General features: G+C 39.1%; 1 pseudogene; it reads left to right on the plus strand.

The window, feature by feature from the left end:
• Positions 1-9,687: 9,687 nt before the first annotated feature.
• On the plus strand, positions 9,688-10,784 carry LOC118641219 (annotated as a pseudogene).
• The last annotated feature ends 11,839 nt before the right edge of the window (positions 10,785-22,623 follow it).

The following is a 22,623-nucleotide window of genomic DNA, read 5'->3' on the forward strand; positions in this document are numbered from 1 at the left end:
CTTTTTCTTCATTAAGTTTATTATGATTGCTAATTATGTATTTATTTGGATGATTATTTTATAAATATCCCCATAGGCTGTAAGTCCCTGCATGCAAGCCCTTTTTCTGTTCCGATCACTGTTTCCCCAGTACCCAGTATAGTGCTTGGTCCTGGGGAAATAAGAAATGTCTGTAAAATGGGTGACCTCAGAGTTACCCACCTTGGTGAAAAGAAGGTGAGCAGTAGCACAGAATTGTTCAGGCATACCTCGTTTTTGTGTGTGATTTTTTGTGTATGTTTTATTCCAATAGATTTTTCAGAGAGAGAGGAAGGGAGAGGAGGAGAGAGAGAAAGAGAGAAACATCAATGTGAGAGACTTTCAAGCCTTATTATTTAAGAAATGCATTTTGTAAGGCCAGAGCTGCCATAGACAGTGATTCCCCTGATGGATCTGGACTGAAAAACTGTGGCAAGGATTCATCATTCTAGGTGCCATTAAAAAGCATTCCTGAGGCATGGGAAGAGCTCAAAATATCAACATTAACAGGAGTTTGGAAGAAGGTGATTCCAGCCCTCATGGATGACTTTGAGGGGTTCAAGACTTCAGTGGAGGAAATAACAGCAGTGGAGGAAATAGTAAGAGAACTAGCATTATAAGTGGAGCCTGAAGATGTGACTGAATTGCTGCAATATCATGACACAACTTTAACAGATGAGGAATTGCTTCTTGTGGATGGGCAAAGAAAGTGGTTTCTTGAGATGGAATGTACTCCTAGTGAAGATGTGAAAAATTTTGAAATGACAACAAAGGATTTAGAATATAATGTAAACTTAGTTGATATAGCAGTGGCAGACTTCGGGAGAATTGACTTCAATTTTGAAAGAAGCTCTCTGGGAGTAAAATTGCATGCTACTAACAAATAATCCATGAAAGAAAGAGTCAATCAATGAAACAAACTTCATTATTGTCTTATTTTAAGATTTTGCCATCACTCCAGCCTTCAACACATATCACTGTGATCAGTCAGCAGCCATCAACACCAAGGCAAGACCCTCTGCCAGCAAAAATAACAAAAAGATTGCTGAAGGCTTAGATAACGGATAGCAGTTTTTTTTTAGCAATAACATATTTTGTTAATTATGGCATGTACATTATTTTAAATTAGTTTATTTATTTTTGTTACAGATGTTTCTCCTTTTCCCCCCACTGATTCCCTCCTCCTCCTCCGTCCCTGCCCTGTCCCCAGCTTTGTTGTCCATGTCCATTGTTCATGCATACATGCATATAAATTCTGTGGTTTATCTCTCCCACCCACCACCCCCTCTTCTGGGGATTGTCAGTCTGTATCCCACTTCCACGTCTTTGGAACTACCCCATTCCTCAGACTGTTATGTTCACTATATTCCACAAATAAGTGAGATCATATGAAACTTGTCTTTCTCTGTTTGGATAGTTTCGCTTAGGATAATATTTTCCAGGTCCCTCCATGACATCTCAAAGGATAAGAGATCTTTCTTTCTTACAGCTGCATAGTACTCCATGTGTATATGTACCACGGCTTTTTCATCCATTCGTCTACTGATGGACATTTAGTCTGTTTCCAGATCTTAGCTATTGTAAATAGTGCTGTTACGAACATGGGGGTACATATATTCTTTCTGATTGGTGTTTCAGGCTTCTTAGGGTATATTACTAGAAGCGGGATCACTGGGTCAAATGGCAGTTCAATTTCTAATTTTTTGAGCTAACACCATAGTGTTTTCCATAGTGGCTGCACCAGTCTGCATTCCCACCAGCAGTGTACTGAAGTCCCCTTTTCTCCACACCCTTGCCAACACTTGTTTGATGATTTGTTGATGGCGGCCATTCTGACAGGTGTGAGGTGATACTTCATTGTTGTTTTAATTTGCATCTCTCTGATGATTAGTGATGTTGAACATTTCTTCATATGTCTCTTGGCCATTTGTATGTCCTGTTTAAAGAGGTGTTTATTCAACTCCTCTGCCCATTTTTTAATTGGGTTCTTTGTCTTCCTTTTGTTGAGTTGTATGAGCAATCTATATATTTTGGAAATTAACCCCTTATCTGATATATCATTGGCAACGATGCTCTCCAATACAATGGGTTGCCTTTCCATTTTAATGTTTTTTTCTTTTGCTGTGCAGAAGCTTTTTAGTTTGATGTAGTCCCATGTGTTCATTTTTTTTCTTTGTTTCTGTTGCCTTAGGTGATGTATCAGTGAAAATTCTGCTATGTATGATTTCCGAAATTTTGTTGCCTACATTTTCTTCTAGAATTTTTATGGATTCACGGGTCACATTTAAGTTTTTTATCCATTTTGAGTTTATTTTTGTGTATGGTGTCAGTTGATGGTCTAGTTTTATTTTTTTTGCATGTAGCTGTCCAATTTTCCCAACACCATTTATTTATTTTTTTAATTTATTTTTATTGATTAATTTTTGTTACAGATGATTCTCCTTTTTTCCCCCACTGATTCCCCCCTTCTCCTCCCCTCCCTGCCCCTTCCCCAGATTGTTGTCCATGTCCACTGTTCATGCATACATGCGTATAAGTTCTGTGGTTCATCCCTCCCCCACCTCCCCACTCCTTAGGGGATTGTCAGTCTGTACCCCGCTTCTGCGTCTCTGGGACTACCCCGTTCCTCAAACTGTTATGTTCATTATATTCCACAAATAAGTGAGATCATATGAAATTTGTCTTTCTCTGTTTGGCTTGTTTCACTTAGGATGATACTTTCCAGGTCCCTCCATGTAGTCTCAAAGGATAAGAGATCTTTCTTTCTTACCGCTGCGTAGTACTCCATTGTGTATATGTACCACAGCTTTTTGATCCATTCGTCTACTGATGGGCACTTGGGCTATTTCCAGATCTTAGCAATTGTAAATAGTGCTGCTACAAACATGGGGGTACATATATTCTTTCTGATTGGTGTTTTATGCTTCTTAGGGTATATTCCTAGAAGTGGGATCACTGGGTCAAATGGAAGATCAATTTTTAATGTTTTGAGGTGACACCATATTGTTTTCCATAGTGGCTGCACCAGTCTGCATTCCCACCAGCAGTGTACTAGAGTCCCCTTTTCTCCACACCCTCACCAACACTTGTTGTTTGATGATTTGTTGTTGGCGGTTATTCTGACAGGTGTGAGGTGATACTTCATTGTTGATTTGATTTGCATCTCTCTGTTGATTAGCGATGATGAGCATTTCTTCATGTTTCTTAGCCATTTGTATGTCCTGTTTGGAGAGGTGTCTATTTAGTTCTTCTGCCCATTTTTTAATTGGATTCTTTGTCTTCCTTTTGTGGAGTTGTATGAGCACTCTATATGTATTGGAAATTAACCCCTTATCTGATATATCATTGGCAATTATGCTCTCCCATGCAGTGGGTAGCCTTTCCGTTTTGATGATGGTATCTTTTGCTGTGCAGAAGCTTTTGAATTTGATGTAGTCCCATGTGTTCATTTTCTCCTTTGTTTCTATTGCCTTAGGTGATGTGTCAGTAAAAATTCTGCTGCGTATGATGTCTGAGATTTTCCAACACCATTTATTAAAGAGGCTGTCTTTACTCCATTGTATGCTCTTGCCTCTTTTGTCAAACACTAATTGAGCATAATGTCTTGGATCCATTTCTGGGTTCTCTGTTCTGTTCCACTGGTCTATATGCCTGTTCTTGTGCCAGTACCAGGCTGTTTTGATTACAGTCGCTTTGTAGTATAACCTGATATCTAGTATTGTGATCTCACTTACTGTGTCCTGCTTTTTCAAGATTGCTGTGACTATTCGGGGTCTCTTTTTGTTCTGTATGAACTTTTGGAGTATTTGTTCTAGTTCTGTGAAATATGTTGTTGGTATTTTGATGGGGATTGCATTGAATCTATAGATTGCTTTGGGTAGTATGGACAATTTTAATGATGTTAATTCTTCCAATCCTTGAACAAGGTATGTGCTTCCACTTTTTTATATCTTCCTCTATTTCTTTTTTTCAATGTCCTGTAGTTCTCTGCAAATAGGTCCTTTACTTCTTTGGTTAAGTTTGTTCCTAGGTATCTTAATTTTTTTGCCCCAATGGTAAATGGGAATTTTTTTTCAGTTTCTCTTTCTGTGAGTTCATCATTGGTCCATAAGAATGCTGTCGATTTCTTGACGTTAATTTTGTATCCTGCTACTTTGCCAAATTCATTTATTAAGTCTAGTAGTCCTGATGGAGTCTTTAGGGTTTTCTACATATAATATCATGTCATCTGCAAATAATGACATTTTCACTTCCTCCTTTTCAGTTTGGATCGCTTTAATTTTTTTCTTTCTGTCTGATTGCTGTGGCTAAGACTTCCAGTACTATGTTAAATAAGAGAGGCAAAAGTGGGCATCCTTGTCTTGTTCCTGTTCTTAAGGGAAATGCTTTTAGCCCATTGAGTATGATGTTGGCTGTAGGTCTTTTATATATGGCCTTTATTATGTTGAGATATGATCCCTCTATTCCCAGATTGCTGACCGTTTTTATCAGAAATGGGTGCTGGACTTTGTCAAATGCTTTTTCAGCATCTATTGATATGATCATATGGTTTTTATCTTTCATTTTGTTTATGTGGTGTATCACATTTATTGATTTGCGAATATTGTACCAGCGTTGCATCCCTGGGATAAATCACATTTGGTCATGGTGAATGATTTTTTGATGTATTGCTGGATCTGATTTGCTAGTATTTTGTGTAGGATTTTGGCATCTATGTTCATCAGGGATATTGGCTGTAGTTTACTTTCTCTGTATCATTTTCTGGTTTTGGAATTAGAATTATGCTGGTCTCATGAATGAGTTTGGAAGTCTTCCTTCTTCTTGAATTTTTTGTAATAGATTGAGGAGAATGGGTGTTAGTTCTTTTTTGAATGTTCGGTAAAACTTCCCCATGAAGCCATCCGGGCCTGGGCTTTTGTTTGCTGGGAGAGTCTTGATTACATCTTCAATTTCTTTTGTTGTTATTGGTCTGTTCAAGCTTTCTATCTCTTCCTGGTTCAGTTTTGGGAGACTATGTGTTTCTAGAAATTTGTCCATTTTGCTTAGATTGTCAAATTTGTTGCCATATAATTGTTCACAATATTTGTTCATGATCCTTTGTATTTCTGTGGTGTCAGTTATTATTTTTCCTCTTTCATTTCTAATTTTGTGTATTTGGGTTCTCTCTGTTTCTTGATGAGTCTAGCTAAGGATCCATCAATCTTTTTAATCTTTTTAAAGAACCAGCTCTTCGTTCATTGATCCTTTGAATTGTTTTTTGTTTTTTATGGTCTCCATGTCATTTATTTCTGCTCTGATCTTTACTATATCCTTCCTTCCACTTGTTCTGGGGTTTTCTTTTTGTTTGCTTTCTAGTTCTTTAAGTTGTGAGCTTAGATAGTCTGTTAGAAATTCTTCTTGCTTCTTGAATTACACCTGTAGTACTATGGACTTCCCGCTCAGAACTGCTTTCGCTGCATCCCATAGGTTTTGTGTTGTGTGTTTGTTTTCATTGGTTTCCAGGAAGTTTAGAATTTCTTCCTTGATCTCCTCGGTAACCCATTCATTGTTCAATAATATGCTATTTAGCCTCCATGTTTTCAAATGTCTTTGCATGTTCTTGTTGCAGTTGATTTCTAGTTTCATGCCATTGTGATCTGAGATGATGCTTGATATGATTTCAGTCTTCTTGAACTTATAGAGACTTAGTTTGTGCCCTAGCACGTGGTCTATCTTTGAGAATGTTCCATGTGCACTTGAGAAGAATGTGAATTCTGTAGTTTTGGGGTGTAATTCTCTGTAGATATCTATTAAATCCATTTGATCTAGCACTTTATTTAGAGTTTGTGTTTTCTTGTTAATTTTTTGTCTAGAAGATCTATCCAGTGATGTCAACGGGGTATTGAAGTCCCCTGCTATGATTGTATTGCTATTGGTTTCTTCTTTGAAGTCCTCCAAAAGATTTTTAATATATATTGGTGCTCCTATATTGGGTGCATATATGTTTATCAAGGTTATATCTTCCCGTTAGATAGATCCTTGCAATGTTATGTAGTGGCCTTCTTTGTCTCTTGTTTTGGCCTTCATTTTGAAATCTATTTTATGGGATATGAGTATTGCTACCCCAGCTTTTTTTTCTTTCTGCTTGCATGGAAGATTTTTTTCCATCCCTTCACTTTCTACCTATGTGTGTCTTTTTTGTGTGAGGTAGGTCTCTTGTAAACAACATATAGTTGAGTCATGCTTTCTCATCCAATCAGCTACTCTGTGTCTTTTTATTGGAGCATTCAACCCATTTACATTTATGGTGATTATTGACATGTCCTTATTTATTACCATTTTTGTTTAGTGTGGTTATATTTTTCTTTCTATTTCTCCTGCTAATTACAGCAGTCCTTTTAACATCTATTGTAGTGCTGGTTTGGTGCTAATGTATTCCCTTAGCCTTTTTTCTGTCTGGGAAGCTCTTTATTTGACCTTCTATTTTGAATGATAGCCCTGCTGGATAGAGTAGTCTTGGATTCAGATCCTTGTTTTTCATGACCTTGATTACCTCATGCCATTCCCTTCTGGCCTGGAGTGTTTCTGTTGAGAAGTCAGCTGAGAGCCTTATGGGGTTTCCTTTGTAGGTAACCTGTTGCTTCTCTCTTGCTGCTTTTAGGATTCTCTCTTTGTCTTTAATTTTTGGCAGTTTAATTACTATGTGTCTTGGTGTGGGCCTGTTTGGGTTCTTCTTACTTGGGGCTCTCTATGCTTCTTGAACTTGAATGTCTTCTTCCTTTGGCAAATTAGGGAAGTTTTCTGTCACTATTTCTTCAAATATATTCTGTAACCCTTGCTCATTTTCTTCTTTGGGGACTCCTGTGATGTGAATATTATTACGTTTCCAGTTGTTCCATAGTTCTCTTAAGCTGTCTTCCTGTTTTTTAATTGTTTTTTCCTTTTGATTTTCTAATTGGTTGATTTTTTTCTACCCTGTCTTCTAATTGACTGATCCGTTCCTCTGTTTCCTCTACTCTGCTGTTTAGACCTTACAATGTGTTCTTTATTTCTGATATTACATTCTTCATTTCTTTTTGGTGGTTTTTAATTTCCAATTGGTTGATTTTCAACATTTCTATGTCTTTACTCATGGTGCTCATGTCCTTACACATGCTGTTGAGCTTCCTCAAGATCATGGCTCTGAATTCTAGTTCTGTTAACATGCTTAACTGCCCCTCATTTATCTCATCTTCAGTAGAGCTCTCTTGTTTTTTCATTTGGCTTTTGTTTCTGTGTTTTACCATTTTGGCTATCACAGTGGCTTTGGAGCCTGTGAAATTTTCCCTGTGGTTGTTAGTTTTTGGCTCCCTCTCCTGGGTTTGGATGAGCCAGGGAGGTCCCACGTTAAACACCACTGTCAAGTCTTACTTTCCTGGTTAGAGTTGCTAGCCTAGAAATGGTACTGTTATCCTCTAGCTTTTTGCCTCGAGACTATCAGTAGCAGTTACTTAAAGAGCCTTGGGTTCTCAGTTGAATGAGAAACTCCCTCAGGTGTTCAGCATAAGGGGATTTCCCGAGGGTGGGACAGATGCTGGTTGTTAATGAGCCTCAATTTGCATTTCAATGGCCACTGGGTGGGGTTGAATCTCCGAGTGACACGAACCCGCTGCCTCTCCCCAGAGCCTTGGGAAGGAGTAAGATGACCACCATGACTGCAACTCAGCAAAAGCTCTGAGCGCCCTCCAAATCCCGAGTGTCCCCACACAGTTCCAGTCCAGTTCGCCCTCCCTCTGCCGGAGCCCAAGGTGAGTGGCTGTGGCTATTTTAACCTCTGTCCCAGCTCTGCGCTGTGAAGCCGCTTGGGAGTTTAACCTGAGGGCACTGCTCACAGCTATATTGGCTGCTGTCTGTGAGTTCCCAGCCCCCCTCTTGCGCCTTTGTAATCCTACCAGGATCCTGTCAGTGTCCCTGGTTATAATGTCCTCCAAACTGCTTTTCTGTTGCTTTTTCCTGACGATTTGTCTTTATTTTTGTTGTAATTCCAGTTTGGTCTTGGGAGATAGTCTGTGTAGCTTCCATTCACTCCCCCGCCATTTTGGAATCCCTAAACTTTGCTTCTTAAATACCCTGTTAAAATTTTTACTTTGAATAGGTAAATTTTTACATTAATTTGGTAGAATATGCACCATTGCAAGTGTTCCTCTTCCTAGCTGGAATCTTGGTATGTCTATCCATTTACTACGATTTTACTTTATGCCTCTCTGAAAAGTTTGAAGACCCTGCCTTATTCTTGCTAACATCTTAATGCATAGTTCCATTAGTTGATAATGTGGATGGAATTGTACATCATATTTTAATATTATTCCTGATTATTGTTTACATATGATAATAATGAATATTTCGTGAATTCTCACTGAAGTTTAGCTCCTTGTGTTAAGCACTTTATTAACTTAATTTTATTCTCATCTTGACCAATTTTTCACATGAAAAAAAATGGAGTAAAACAGTTCACATAATTTGCCTGAGGTTTCACAGCTAGAAAGCGTCAGAGCTCAGACTTGATTTCCAGTGTTCTGAGATTTCTTTTTATTTCTAATGAAATTTCAGTTGATTGTCTTATGTTTCCCAGTTAGGTCATCATATCAGCAAATAATTTTTCTATTGTCTTTTCAATATTTTTACTTTTCTCCATTGTCCAGTTGCATAATATCAATTTCTTATACTGCATACACCTTTTAAAATATCAAGTGTAGCCCTGGCCAGTTTGGCTCAGCGGTTGAGTGTCGGCCTGCAGACCAGAGAGTCCTGGGTTCGGTTCCCACTAGGGGCACGTACCACAAAATAAATAAATAAAATAAATAAATAAATAAATAAATAAATATCAAGTGTATACAATGTCACAATATAACATATTAATCTTTAATCACTTCCAAAGAAATTATAAGATGATATTATTCAAAATAATAAAATTGAGCCTTGGCTGGTTTGGCTCAGTGGTTAGAGCATCAGCCCACAGACTGATGAGGCACGGGTTTGATTACAGTCAAGGGCACATAACTCGATTGTGATTGGTCCCTGGCCCTGGTTGGGGTCGTGCAGGAGGCAACACTTGATGTGTCCCTTTCACATCGATGTCTCTCTCTCTCTCCCCCCCATCTGAACAACAACAAAATAATAATAATGATGATGATGATAAAAGAATTGATATTATTCCTATTGTATTGGTTCTGCCAGATTATATGTAACTAGAATTACTAAATTGCATTAAAATTTTTCATGTCCTGTTTGTGTCTATTATTACATTACTTCTTACACACAAAAAAAATTTTTTAATTTAGCCTAAGATATTTTTATGCTTAAAAAACAGTTGGTTTTGCCCTGGCCGGTTTGGCTCAGCGGTTAGAGCGTCGGCCTGCGGTCCGGAGAGACCCGGGTTCGGTTCCTGCTAAGGGCATGTACTTCAGTTGCAGTTTGTCCCTGGCCCTGGTTGGTCGTGCGGGTGGCAGCCACTCGATGTGTCCCTTTCATGTCGATGTTTCTCTCTCTCTCTCTCTCCCTCCCACTCTATCTGTACAAAAAATGGAAAAATGTCCTCGGGTGAGGATAAAAAAAAAAAAAAAAGTTGGTTTTGGTTATTCAAATGTCTTTATTCAATTTAGAGCATATAGTAAGTGTCTGTTCATGCTGATATTGCAGAACATTGGGAAAATGGGTAGAGGCAACCAGAATGGAGTATCTGAGTTCCTTCTTTTGGGGCTCTCTAAGAGTCCTGAAGACCAGCACATGCTGTTTGGGATGTTCCTTCTATGTACCTGGTCACAGTGGTGGGAAATATGCTCATAATTCTGGCCATCAGTTTTGTTTCCCGCCTGCACACTCCCATATACTTCTTTCTGGCCAATTTCTTCTTCACTGACCTATTCTTCATCACCAACATAATCCCCAAGATGCTGGTGAAACTTAGTCCCAGAACAAAGCCATCTCCTATGCAGGATGTCTACGTCCTGGTCTCCTTGGTGGCCCTGGACAACCTCATCCTGGCCACGATGGCCTATGACCACTATGTGGCCATCTGCCGCCCCCTCCACTACACCGCGACCATGAGCCCTGACGTCTGTATTTTGCTCCTCTCTTTCTGTTGGGTGATCTCTTTCCTCTAGGGCAGTGGTTCTCAACCTTCCTAATGCCACAATTCCTTAATATTATTCCTCATATTGTGGTGACCCCCAACCATAAAATTATTTTTGTTGCTACTTCATAACTGTAAATTTGCTACTGTTATGTCTTAGGCGACCCCTGTGAAAGGGTTCTTCGCCAAAGGGGTCATGACCCACAGGCTGAGAACCGCTGCTCTATGGTCTTTTCCTCACCCTCCTCATAACCAGGGTGACCTTTTGTGGGTCCTGGAATATCCACTATATCTCCTGTGAAATGTACATCTTGCTGAAGCTCATGTGTTCCAACACCAAAGTCAATCACAAGGTACTGATTGCCACAAGGTCCTTCATCTTCCTCACCCCATTGGGGTCATGATCATGTCTTATGTCTGGATTGCTAGAGCCATCCTCCAAATACCATCAGCCTCTAGCAAGTACAAAGCCTTCTCCACTTTTGTCTCCCATTTGGCTATGGTCACCTTCTGCTATGGGACACTTTCTATGGTGTATCTGAGGACTGTGTACACTTACCCCATGAAGGACTCAGTGACCCCAGTGATGTATGTGGTGGTCACCCAGATGATGAACCCTTTCATCTATAGCCTGAGGAACAAGAGTGTGCATGGGCTTTGGGAAAACTCTTCCTAGGGAAAGCCTTCCCGAGGTTGGCATGATGATAGTTTTGGACAGGACATTAAAGTGAAGACTGGGACTATCCTCTACCATGTGCAGGACATTATCTTGTGGGGGTCACAGGAGTGATTAGGACACAGTTCCAGCTCAGAATTATCTCATATGTCTATGATGAAAATAAAGACATGTATGTGTAACCCAAAGTCCCCCAGGCCTCACCAGCTTTAGCAATAAGTAAAGTCACACTAACACTAATACTAGAAGTTTGTAGAATCAAATCCTTCAACTTGCCTAACCACAAGACCATAGTCCCGCCTCATTCAGATATATGGAGTTGTAGCCTAGGGAGATTGTTGTGTCCTCTAATACCACACATTCATGTTCCTAAGCTCTGGCCTTTCCTAAGGAGTCTGCTGCATATAAGCCATTTACAGAAGACACTTTGTACCACCCCCACTGCAGGTGTCCTGAGTGAGGCCACCTCTTACCTGATGTGCTGCCCGGTGGAGCTCCTTGCTTTAGTACTCACCCACAGTCCTTCTTCATACCACCCCTGTTTTCCAGGCAAAAAGAGCAAACAGATTCCTTTCCTTTGCTCTGGGTAGACTTTTATTCCGTGGGCTCCAAAGCAATATTGCCTCTCTTGAGTTTTTTCTGCATTCTTTTTCTCTGAAAGATGCCAAACTTCTTCCTTGAGAAGTCGTTCTGTCTTATTTCTGTACCTCCTCACCTCCCATGTTTTCTTCATGCTACAACTCCATCCCTCCCTCTAAACAAAGTTCTTGAGCATCTCAACACACAGTCATGAACAAGAGTGGTGGTGAAGTCAATAAAATAAGTAATTGTGAGACAAGCTCACAGGAGGCCTGCATGACAGACTTACAAACTCAGAGACTAAAAGTAACCATGAAGGATGGTCTGAAATAAAAATTTCTTAACTAAAATCGAGTCATGGCAGGTAGTCATGTCCTAGGATACTATCGTCCCTGACGGAGGTCAATTTTCAACTTAACTGAGCTTGTCTATTGTCTTTTTGCATCTAGGAAAATATCCCTTTGGTAATTTCCTTTCTCACTGGATCACTCCAGGCACACCAGGCCAAAGCAGACTACAAAGCACCTTATTGTTGTTACCATGTTAATTGTTGACTGTTAATTATTCTATACCCATGAATGTAAAAAAAAAAAAAAAAAGTGTGTTTATTCATGACTTATTTAATCCTAGAGATTTCCCTGCTTTGCTTTCTCCCACCTCCCTATCACCAATGAATTTCCTTACATATTCTTACATCTTATATATTAACCCCCATACATCTTCTCCTTTGATGCTGATATAGATAATAAGTAGTAAAGCAGCCATTTTCTGGAGCATTTTCTCAATCCCTTGAGATTCTGCTGCCCTGCAATTGTCATCAGTTTGGCTCAAATAAACATAAAAATTCTCTACAGGTTTGAACATTTCTTACTTTAACAAGAGGTTTCTCAGTGATGGATGCAATGTTTTTTTCTCCTGTACACAATACACAAAAGGTTTCTGCAGTTTGGGGTACAGTACCTGCAAATGATTCTAAGACGATTTGACCAACTTGCTTACATTTGATGTTTATGTCAAAGAAGACTCGAGGGTTACTGGGGTTGGAAGGCTTAGCTTGGGGACAAGGGTGTGACATTTTGACTTGGACATGCATTTGAAAGTAGGTTCAGAGCACCTCATGACCACCCAGAAGCTCTCAATATTTTTAAAGCCCAACCCTTCCAGTCCTACAAGGCTCCGTTCCAGGACTGAGCCCAGCCTGCTCCTCCTATACCAATGGCTGCTGGAAGCACATCTCACACTTCTCCTCCTCTCAGGCCTACCCCTCAGCCTCTCAGGCTTTCTTCAGCCTTCTCATCTTCTGAAGTCATGTCTAGAAAACCCACCATGGAAGCCAAAGCAGCAGCCACAGGGCTGCCTTCTCAGTCAAGGTCCCTGGGCTCTGCCACTCTAGCTTCAGCAATATCTCTGTGTCTTGCTCCAGGGGCCGTTATTTATTTATTTATTTATTTATCCTCACCCAAGGACATTTTTCCACCTTTTGTTCAGATAGAGTGGGAGAGAGAGAGAGAGAGAGAGAGAGAGAGAGAGAGAGAGAGAGAAACATCGATGCGAAAGGGACACATCGAATGGCTGCCACCTGGGCTGGGGACAAACTGCAACCGAGGTACGTGACCTTAGTGGGAACCAAACCCAGGTCTCTCTGGACCACAGGCCGATGCTCTAACCACCGAGCAAAACTGGCCAGGCCTCCATGGGCCGTTTTTATTTGAAAGAACATTAATTGATAAACAATGGTTATTTAGACTTCAGTATTTGCCAGAAATTTTCTCAAAATCAAATAAAGTAAGCTTATCCCTGTTAGGAAAACAACCAACAGTATTTGTTGCTGATAATATTACAGCTTTCAAACAAATCTTACAATATTGAAAAATTTGTATCTGCTCAACAGCTTCCCAAAATGCAAGCTAGGTCAATCAGTTTTAATGTCATAGAGAATACAAAATTAATTTGTATGGTATCAGACTCCACATTGCTACTGAACTTTAAGAAACTACAATTTCTTAAGTTTTGATATTGCATCAAAGAAGAACATCCATAATTAACCGAAGAGACTATTAAAATACTCCTCCCTTTTTGTATTATATGTTTGTATAAGGGTATATTTTCTTCCTATACTTCCAACAAAATAAGCTATCACTACAGAATGAAGCTTATATGAGTATCCATATATCTTCTGTTTTCTTTTCTTTTTAAATAAATTTATTTATTTTTGTTACAGATGTTTCTTCTATTTTCCCCCAGACACCTTCCTCCCTATTCCGCCCCCCCCCCCCCAAGCATTGTCTATGTCCATTGGTTACACATACATGCATATAAGTTCTTTGGTTTATCTCAGCCCTCACCCTTGCCCCTCTCCTCTAAAGTTTGTCAATCTGAACCATACCCCTTTCTATGTTATATGAGTACTCTATATATTTTGGAAACTAACCCCTTATCTAATGTATCATTGGCAATTATGCTCTTCTATATACAGTAGTGGGTTCCCTTTCCATTTTGATGGTTGTTTATTTTGCGTGCAGAAGCTTTTTAGTTTGATGTAGTCCCATGTGTTCATTTTTTCCTTTGTTTCTGTTGCCATAGGTGATGTATCAGTGAAAATTCTGCTGCGTATGATATCTGAAATTTTGTTGCCTACATTTTCTTCTATAATTTTTATGAATTCACAAGTCACATTTCAGTCTTTTATCCATTTTGAGTTTATTCTTATATATGGTGTAAGTTGGTGGTCTAGTTTCTTTCTTTTATCTTTTTTCTTTTTTTTTTTTTTTTGCATGTAGCTGTCCAATTTTCCCAACACCATTTATTGAAGAGGTTGTCTTTAATCTATTGTATGTTCTTGCCACCTTTGTCAAATATTAATTGAGCATAATGTCTTGGGTCAATTTCCGGGTTCTCTGTTCTGTTCCATTGATCTATATGCCTGTTCTTGAGTCAGTACCAGTCTGTTCTAATTACAGTGGCTTTGTACTATAATCTGATATTCGGTATTGTGATCCCTCCTACTTTGTTCTTCTTTTCAAGATTGCTGTGGCTATTCAGGGTCTTTTTTGGTTCCATATAAACTTTTGAGCCCTGGCCAGTTTGGCTCAGCGGTTAGAGCGTCAGCCTGCGGTCCGGAGAGACCCGGGTTCAGTTCCCGCTAAGGGCACGTACTTCGGTTGCAGTTTGTCCCCGACCCTGGTTGGTCGTGCGGGTGGCAGCCACTCGATGTGTCCCTTCATGTCGATGTTTCTCTCTCTCCCTTCCTCTCTCTCCCTCCCACTCTATCTGTACAAAAAATGGAAAAATATCCTCGGGTGAGGATTAAACAAAAAAAAACTTTTGAAGTATTTTTTCTAGTTCTGTGAAATATATCGTTGGTATTTTAATGGCGATTGCATTGAATCTATATATTGCTTTGGGTAGTGAATTGTTTTGTTGTTTTTTTAGTTCTGAAGCTTTTGCTCTTATTTATTTATTTATTTATCCTCACCTGAGGACATTTTCACATTTATCTTCAGATAGAGTGGGAGGGAGAGAGGGAGGAAGAGAGAGAGACAAACATTGATGTGGGAGAGACACATTAATTGGTTGCCACCCACACGACCCCAACCGGGGCCGGGGATGAACCACAACCGAGGTATATGCCCTGAGAGGGAATTGAACCCAGGACTCTCTGGTCTATGGGCCAACGTTCTAACTGCTGAGCCAAATTGACCAGGGCATCTTTTTTATTATTTTACTTTAAAAATAAAGTTTCATTTAAAATAAACTTTTGTCAAATATTTGACAATAACTTACAATATTCTAGGCACTAAAGATAAAACAGTGAACATAATGGACTTAATGTGTGCCACAGGATAGCTTAAAGTCTACCAGGGAAGACAGATATCAAACATATCACAAAAATACTATGTAAAGGGATTAAGGATGCTAAGAGAGTATATGACAGGAAAATTTAAGCTACAATTGTTTTTTTAAATGTATCTTTATTGTTGAAAGTATTACAGATGTTTCCCCACTCTATTTTTCTCCCCACTGATCCCCTCCTCCCCAATTCCAACCCCCTGCTTTCCCCACACTATTGTTGTGTCTATTTGTTATACATATATTTTATTTATTTATTTATTTTTAATGTTTATTTATTCATTTTTGTTATAGATGTTTCTCCTTTTTCCCCAATTGACACCCACCTCTCAATTCCCCACCCCTACCCCATTCCCAGCATTGTTGCCTATGTGCCCGTGGTTACTCATACATGCATATAAGTTCTGTGGTTTCCCTCCCCCGCCATGTTCATCTCTTCTGAGGTTTGTCAGTCTGAACCCCACTTCCATGTCTCTGGGTCTGTTTTATCAGCTTGTTTTGTTTATTATATTCCACAATAAGTGAGATCATGTGATATTTGTTTTTCTCTGATTGGCTTGTTTCACTTAGGATAATACCCTGCATGTCTCTGCTTGTCATCTTAAAAAATAAGAGATCTTTCTTTCTTACAGCTGCATAGTATTCCATTGTGTATACTTAACTCAGGGTGTTTTGTTTTGTTTTTATCCACTAATCTATTGATGGACCCTTGGGCTGTTTAGACTGTTGGACACCAGATCTTAGCTATTGTAGAGAGTGCTGCTATGAACAAAGGAGTCCATATATTCTTTGTGATTGGTGTTTCAGGCTTCTCAGGATATATTCATAGAAGTGGGATCACTGGGTTAAATGGCAGATCAAATTTAATTTTTTGAGGAAACACCATATTGTTTTCCATAGTGGCTGCAACAGTCTGCATTCCCTCCAGCAGTGTACTAGAGCTTAATGATCGGTTTTCAAAGTATGCCGTTAGTGTGTTAGTTGTCTTCAATAGTGAATGGTTTGTTTCATCTTTGGATTAAAATTTTTTTTTCTTTATTGATTTTAAAGAGAGAGGAAGGGAGAGGAAGAGAGAGATAGATGGAATCTTTAGGGTTTTCTATGTACAGTATCATGTCATCTGCAAATAATGACAGTTTCACTTTCTCCTTTCCAATTTGGATCCCTTTTATGTTTTCTTTGTGTTAAATTGTTGTGGCTAGGACTTCCAGTACTATGTTAAATAAGAGTGGCAAAAGTGGGCATCTCTGTCTTCTTCTAGTTCTTAAGTGAAATGCTTTCAGTTTTTTCCCACTGAGTATGATGTGGGCTGTAGGTTTTTCATATGTCAAGATATGATTTCTTTATTCCCACATTGCTGAGCGTTTTTATTAGAAATTGGTGCTGAATTTTGTTAAATGTTTTTTCAGCATCTATTGATATGATAATATGATTTTAATCTTTTATTTCGTTTCTGTGGTGTATCACATTTATTGATTTGCGAATATTGTACCAGCCTTGCATCTCTGGGATGACTCCCACTTGGTCATGGTGAATCATTTTTTTAATGTATAACTGGGTCGGGTTTGCTAATATTTTGTTAAGGATTTTAGCATCTATGTTCATCAGGGACATTGGCCTGTAGTTTTCTTTCCTTGTAGTGTCTTTATCTGGTTTTGGAATTAGAGTTATGCTGGTCTCAAAAAATGGGTTTAGAAGTCTTCTTGAATTTTTTTGAATAGTTTGAAGAGAATGGATGTTAGTTCTTCTTTGAATGTTGGGTAAAACTCCCCTGTGAAACTGTCTAGTCCTGGACTTTTGTTTGCTGGGAGTCTTGATAACATCTTCAATTTCTTTAGTTGTTACTGGTCTGTTCACGTTTTCTATCTCTTCAGGGTTCAGTTTTGGGAGACTACGTGTTTGTAGAAATTTGTCCATTTTACTTAGATTGTTCAATTTGTTGCCATACAATCGTTCATAGTATTTGTTAAAGTTCCTTTGTATTTCTATGGTGTCAGTTGTTACTTCTCTTTTGTTTCTGATTTTGATTATTTGGGTCCTCTCTGTTTCTTGGTAAGTCTAGCTAAGACTCCATCAATCTTGTTTATCTTTTCACAGAACCAGCTCTTTGTTTATTGATCTTTTGAATTTTTTTTTTGGGGGGAGGAGGGGGTTCTATGTCATTTATTTCTGCTCTGATTTTTTCCTATTTTTGTTCTTCTACTTGCTCTGGGTTTTTCTTTTTGTTTTCTTTCTAGTTTTTTAAGTTGTGAGGTTAGATAGTCAATTAGATATTTTTCTTGTTTCTTGAAGTTGGTCGGTAGTACTATGAACTTCTCTCTCAGGACTGCTTTCGCTGGGTCCCATAGATTTTGTGTTGTTGTGTGTTCATTTTCATTGGTTTTCAGGAAGTTTTTAATTTCTTCATTTATCTCCTTGGTAACCCATTCATTGTTTAATAACATGCTATTTAGCCTCCATATGTTTGGATGTTTTTGAGTGTTTTTATTTTAATTAATTTCTAATCATGCCATTGTGATCTGAGAAGATGCTTGATATGATTTCAGTCTTCTTGAATTTATAGAGACTTAGTTTGTGTCCTAACATGTTGTCTATTTTTGAGAAAGTCCCGTATGCACTTAAGAAGAAGGTAAATTCTGCTGTTTTGGGGTGTAATTCTCTGTAGATATTATTAAATTCATTTGAACTAGTGCATCATTTAGATTATGTTTCCTTGTTAATTTTTTGCCTAGTGGATCTATCCAGTGATATCAGGGGGGTGTTGAAGTCCCCTGCTATGATTGTATTGCTGTCAATTTCTCCTTTGAAGTCCTCCAGTTTTTAAATATATTTTGGTGCTCCTGTGTTGGGTGCATATATGTTTACCAGGGTTATATCTTCCTGTTGGATAGATCCTTTCAATATTATGTACTGACCTTCTGTGTCTCTAGTTATGGCCTTCATTGTGAAATCTACTTTATCAGATATAAATGCTGTTACCCCAGCTTTTTTTCCCTTTCCATTTGCTTGGAAGATTTTTTTCCATCCCTTCACTTTCAACCTATGTGAGTTTTTCATTGTGAGGTGGTCTCTTGTAAACAACATAAATATGAGTCATGCTTTCTTATCCAATCAGCTACTCTGTCTTTAATTTGGAATGTTCAATTCATTTACATTTAAGGTGATAGTTGATATGTACTTATTTATTGACACTTTTGTTTAGTATGGTTCTGTTTTTCTTCCTATTCTACTAATTACAGCAGTCCTTTTAACATTTTTTTTTGCATTGCTAGTTTGGTGCTAATATATTCCCTTAGCCTTTTCTTATTTGGGAAGCTCTTTATTTGACCTTCTATTTTGAATGATAGCCTTGCTGGATAGAGTAGTCTTGGATTCAGATGCTTGTTTTTCATGACTTTGATTACTTCATGCCATTCTCTTCTGGCCTGTAGTGTTTCTCTTGAGAATTCAGCTGATAGCTTAATGGGTTTTCTTTGTAGGTAACCTGTTGCTTATCTCTTGCTGCCTTTAGGATTCTCTCTTTGTTTTGAATTTTTGACATTTTAATTACTTTGTATCTTGGTGTGGGCCTGTTTGGGTTCTTCTTACTTGGGGCTCTCTGTGCTTCTTGAACTTAAATTCCTTCTTCCTTCAAGTTAAGAACATTTTTCTGTCACTGTTTCTTCAAATATATTCTCTAACCCTTGCTATTTTCTTCTTTTGGAACTCCTATGATGTGGATGCTGTTACATTTCATGTTGTTCCACAGTTTTCTTAGGCTGTCTTCCTGATTTTAAATGTTTGTTTTTTGTGTGTGTGGTTTTCTAATTGGGTGATTTTTTTTCTACCCTCTCTGCTAATTCACTGATCTGGCCCTCAGTTTCTTCTACTCTGCTTATTTCTTCTAATGTGTTCTTTATTTCTGCTATGTCATTCTTCATTTCCAGTTGGTTGGCTTTCAGTGTTTCTATATCTGTACTCATGGTGTTGAGCTCTTTACTCTTGCTGTTGAGCTTCCTCATTCTCATTGCTCTAAACTCTACCTCTGATAACTTGCTTACCTGCATTTCATTTATCTCATCTTCAATAGAGTTCTCTTGTTCTTTCATTTGGAATTTGTTTCTTTTGGCTGTTTCAGTTGGTTTTTGAACCTGCCAAATTTTTCCTGTGGGTGTTGGTGTTCCACTGATCATGGCTCCTCCACTGAGTTTGGATGAGTATTGGAGGACCCACGTTAAACACCACTGTCAAGTCTTACTTTCCTGAGTAGAGTTACAAGCCTAAGAAAGATTCGGTTATTCTGTAGCTTTTTGCCTGGAGGTTATTAGTCTCAGTTACTTGATGAGCCTTTGGTTATAGCCTTCGACTGAATGAAAAGCTCCTTCAGGTTTTCAGGGTAACAGGATTTCCAGAGGGTGGGACAGATGCTGGCTTTTAATGAGCCTCAATTTGCATTTCTCTGGCCTGACCAGGTGGTGGTAAATTCCTGAGGGAGGGGCTGTTGCTTCTTCCTGGGGCTCTGGGAAGGGGCTCTTTGAATGAGATGGCTACTGTCCCATGAGGGAGTGATTCAGCAGAAAACTCCCATTGCCTTCTCACCTCTCCAAGCTCCTGAGTCTCCACACAGTTTCAGTCCAATCTCCCCTCCCTCTGCCAGAGCCCAGTGTGAGTGGCTATCACTGATTTAGTGCTCTGTCCCAGCCCTCTGCACTGTGGAGCAACTTGGAATTTTAACCCTGAGGGAGCTGGTCATGGCTAAAACAGCTGCTGTCTGTGGGCTCCCAGCCTGCCCTCTCTTGCCTCCACTGTTCCTACCAGGTTCGATTTAGTGTTCTTTTTCACCTCCACTGTTCCTACCAGGCTCGATTTAGTGTTCTTTTTCTGTCCCTGGTTACCTAGGTCCTCTCCAGCTGTTTTTCTGTTGTTTTTTCCTGATGATTTGTCTTTATTTTAGTTGTAATTCCAGTTTGGTCCTGGGAGATGGTCTATGTAGTTTTAATTCACTCCACCTCCATTTTGGAGTTCCATCTATCTTCTGTTAAGCCAAATATTTTAAAGATTTGAAAAAAATATATAAAACACTGCCATTCTTCTCACTAAATATTTGTTTTGAAAACTATATTACTTTCCATTGAAAATCCTACTATGGTTGCATGTAATAGTCACATGATTGCCTTTTAAGTGTATTAATAAATAAATATCTTAAATGTCTTTCTAATATGGCAATATTGATAGATACAATGCAGGTAAACAAAAGCTCTTCAGGTTTTGGGGTCCCCCAAATTTTTTAGAGTGTAACTATATCCTGAGACTAATAGTTTGAGAACTGTCTCCTAAAATATAAACATGCTTGAAATGATTCACATCAAAGTTAGGAAAATTATTCCTTTGAGAAAGAGGACAAAATGGGGGAAAGAAATTTGGATAATGCTTTAGTAGTACTGACACAAGAAGGTAACAATATCATTTCATTTTTGTGGGGAGTACTGATATGTCTAAAATTATACAGTGTGTCATTGTACATCTTCAGCGTCTACAGTTTCTATTTTATTCTGTCTTTATTTCTAAAGGGTAAGTATTTAGGGGAGATAAATACTTAAAAGATTCCCTGCCATACATTCACCACAAAGCACAGTGATTGAAGCTCAGTGGGTTTTACTTACATTTTGTACCTTGAACCAAAGGGTCCAGGCCTCAGCTCAAAGCTGCCAAAGACATCTGGGATCCAAGGGCCATAGGAGTCAACCAGAGAGTGGCTCAGAATAAACAGTAAATGCCTGAGAGATGGTCTCATTGATTGACCTGGATGGTACCTGGATGTGTAGCCCAAGGTGCCAAGGACTTTTGGCTAAGGGATGGGAATAGTTCTAAAGCCCTTCTGGGGGTGGTGAGTGACAAGGGTGGTGAAAGCATGTAACTTGGCTGTTAATCACAATGTGTGCAAACACTGAAGCCTATGGCAACAGATAGGACTGATCTGAAGTTGGTCCTTGGGGTCAGGGCTCTGTCTTGAGGCTCCTCCCCTTCTCATTCCATCAACACCCAAGACTTACTCAACTAGGGCCTGTCCTGGGCCCTTTCCATACACCTGACCAAATAGGTAAGCTGATTCCCAGGAGAGTGTGAGGGTTCAGCCTTCTGTTTCTGGTCAGCTGAACAAGAAACCATAGAAGAGAAACACAAGAAAATGAAGAGCATGTGGCATTGGGGCAAAATTATAGGAAATCATGTCACATCCGCACAAAGTAACACTATCCAACAATGAAAACACAGTAGAACCTCTAACACTGGAAAATCTCATACATTTAATATTGAGCAAAAGATGAGACACAGAAAAATATAAAATGTTTCCATTCAAGAAAAGTCTAGAAGTCTGGCAAAACTGCAAAATTTAAGGATGAGTGCTTAGGTAGTAAAATACAAAGAAAACAAAGAAAGAGCCTCATCATAAAGCTCAGATAGTGGTTATGGAAAGAGAGGGGGTGACTATGTCTGGAGGGGAGCTGGCAATGCTCTAGTCACTGACCCGAGTGACAGCCATGAGCTTCAGAGATAATTCACTGGACAGTACACTGTGCTTTGTTTTTTTTTTATTTATTTATTTATTTATTTTTATCCTCACCCGGGGATATTTTTCCATTTTTTGTACAGATAGAGTGGGAGGGAGAGAGAGGAAGGAGAGAGAGAGAGAAACATCGACATGAAGGGACACATCAAGTGGCTGCCACCCGCACGACCAACCAGGGCCGGGGACAAACTGCAACCGAAGTACGTGCCCTTAGCGGGAACCGAACCCAGGTCTCTCCGGACCGCAGGCCGGCGCTCTAACCGCTGAGCCAAACTGGCCAGGGCTGTATTTTTATATATCATTGACCTATACCAAACACAAATAATAAATAACACATAGACCAAAATAGCTATTTGCATTTGCAATAAGGCATAAAAGTAAACTGAAAAATAAATTGCTTTTGGGTGGGGAATTGAATGGGAATAAAGATATGAAAAAATAAGTTAATATATAAAATAGGAGAGGGACCTTAACATCAACAGATTGATGATGTTTATATTCTTGGAGCTGAGGATTATAAATAGCTCAGACTCTGAAACTGAGGCCATGATTATACAGAAGGAAAACTTAAATATAAAAATTAATACATTTGGGCAAATATTTTGACATGGATCAAAATTCAAAAACTGCACCAGGGCATACATAGAAATGAAGGCTCTATTCCCCTGCCAGAAGGCACCCCCACTTGAGGTTTTCTGTGTGTCCTTCCTAGGAGGCTTTTTGTGGGGGTGAGAATGGATTTAATGAAGGAAGCAGAAAGGTCTGATGTTGGTGAAAATGTGGACATGATGGGGAGGAAAAGGCCAGGTGGCACCACGGAGGCTCAGCGCATTGAGGCAGGTCCCAGGGGTGCCCAATACCTGA

Source organism: Molossus molossus, unplaced genomic scaffold, assembly GCF_014108415.1.
Source record: "Molossus molossus isolate mMolMol1 unplaced genomic scaffold, mMolMol1.p scaffold_m16_p_27, whole genome shotgun sequence".
In the NCBI taxonomy this organism is placed as follows: Eukaryota; Metazoa; Chordata; class Mammalia; order Chiroptera; family Molossidae; genus Molossus; species Molossus molossus.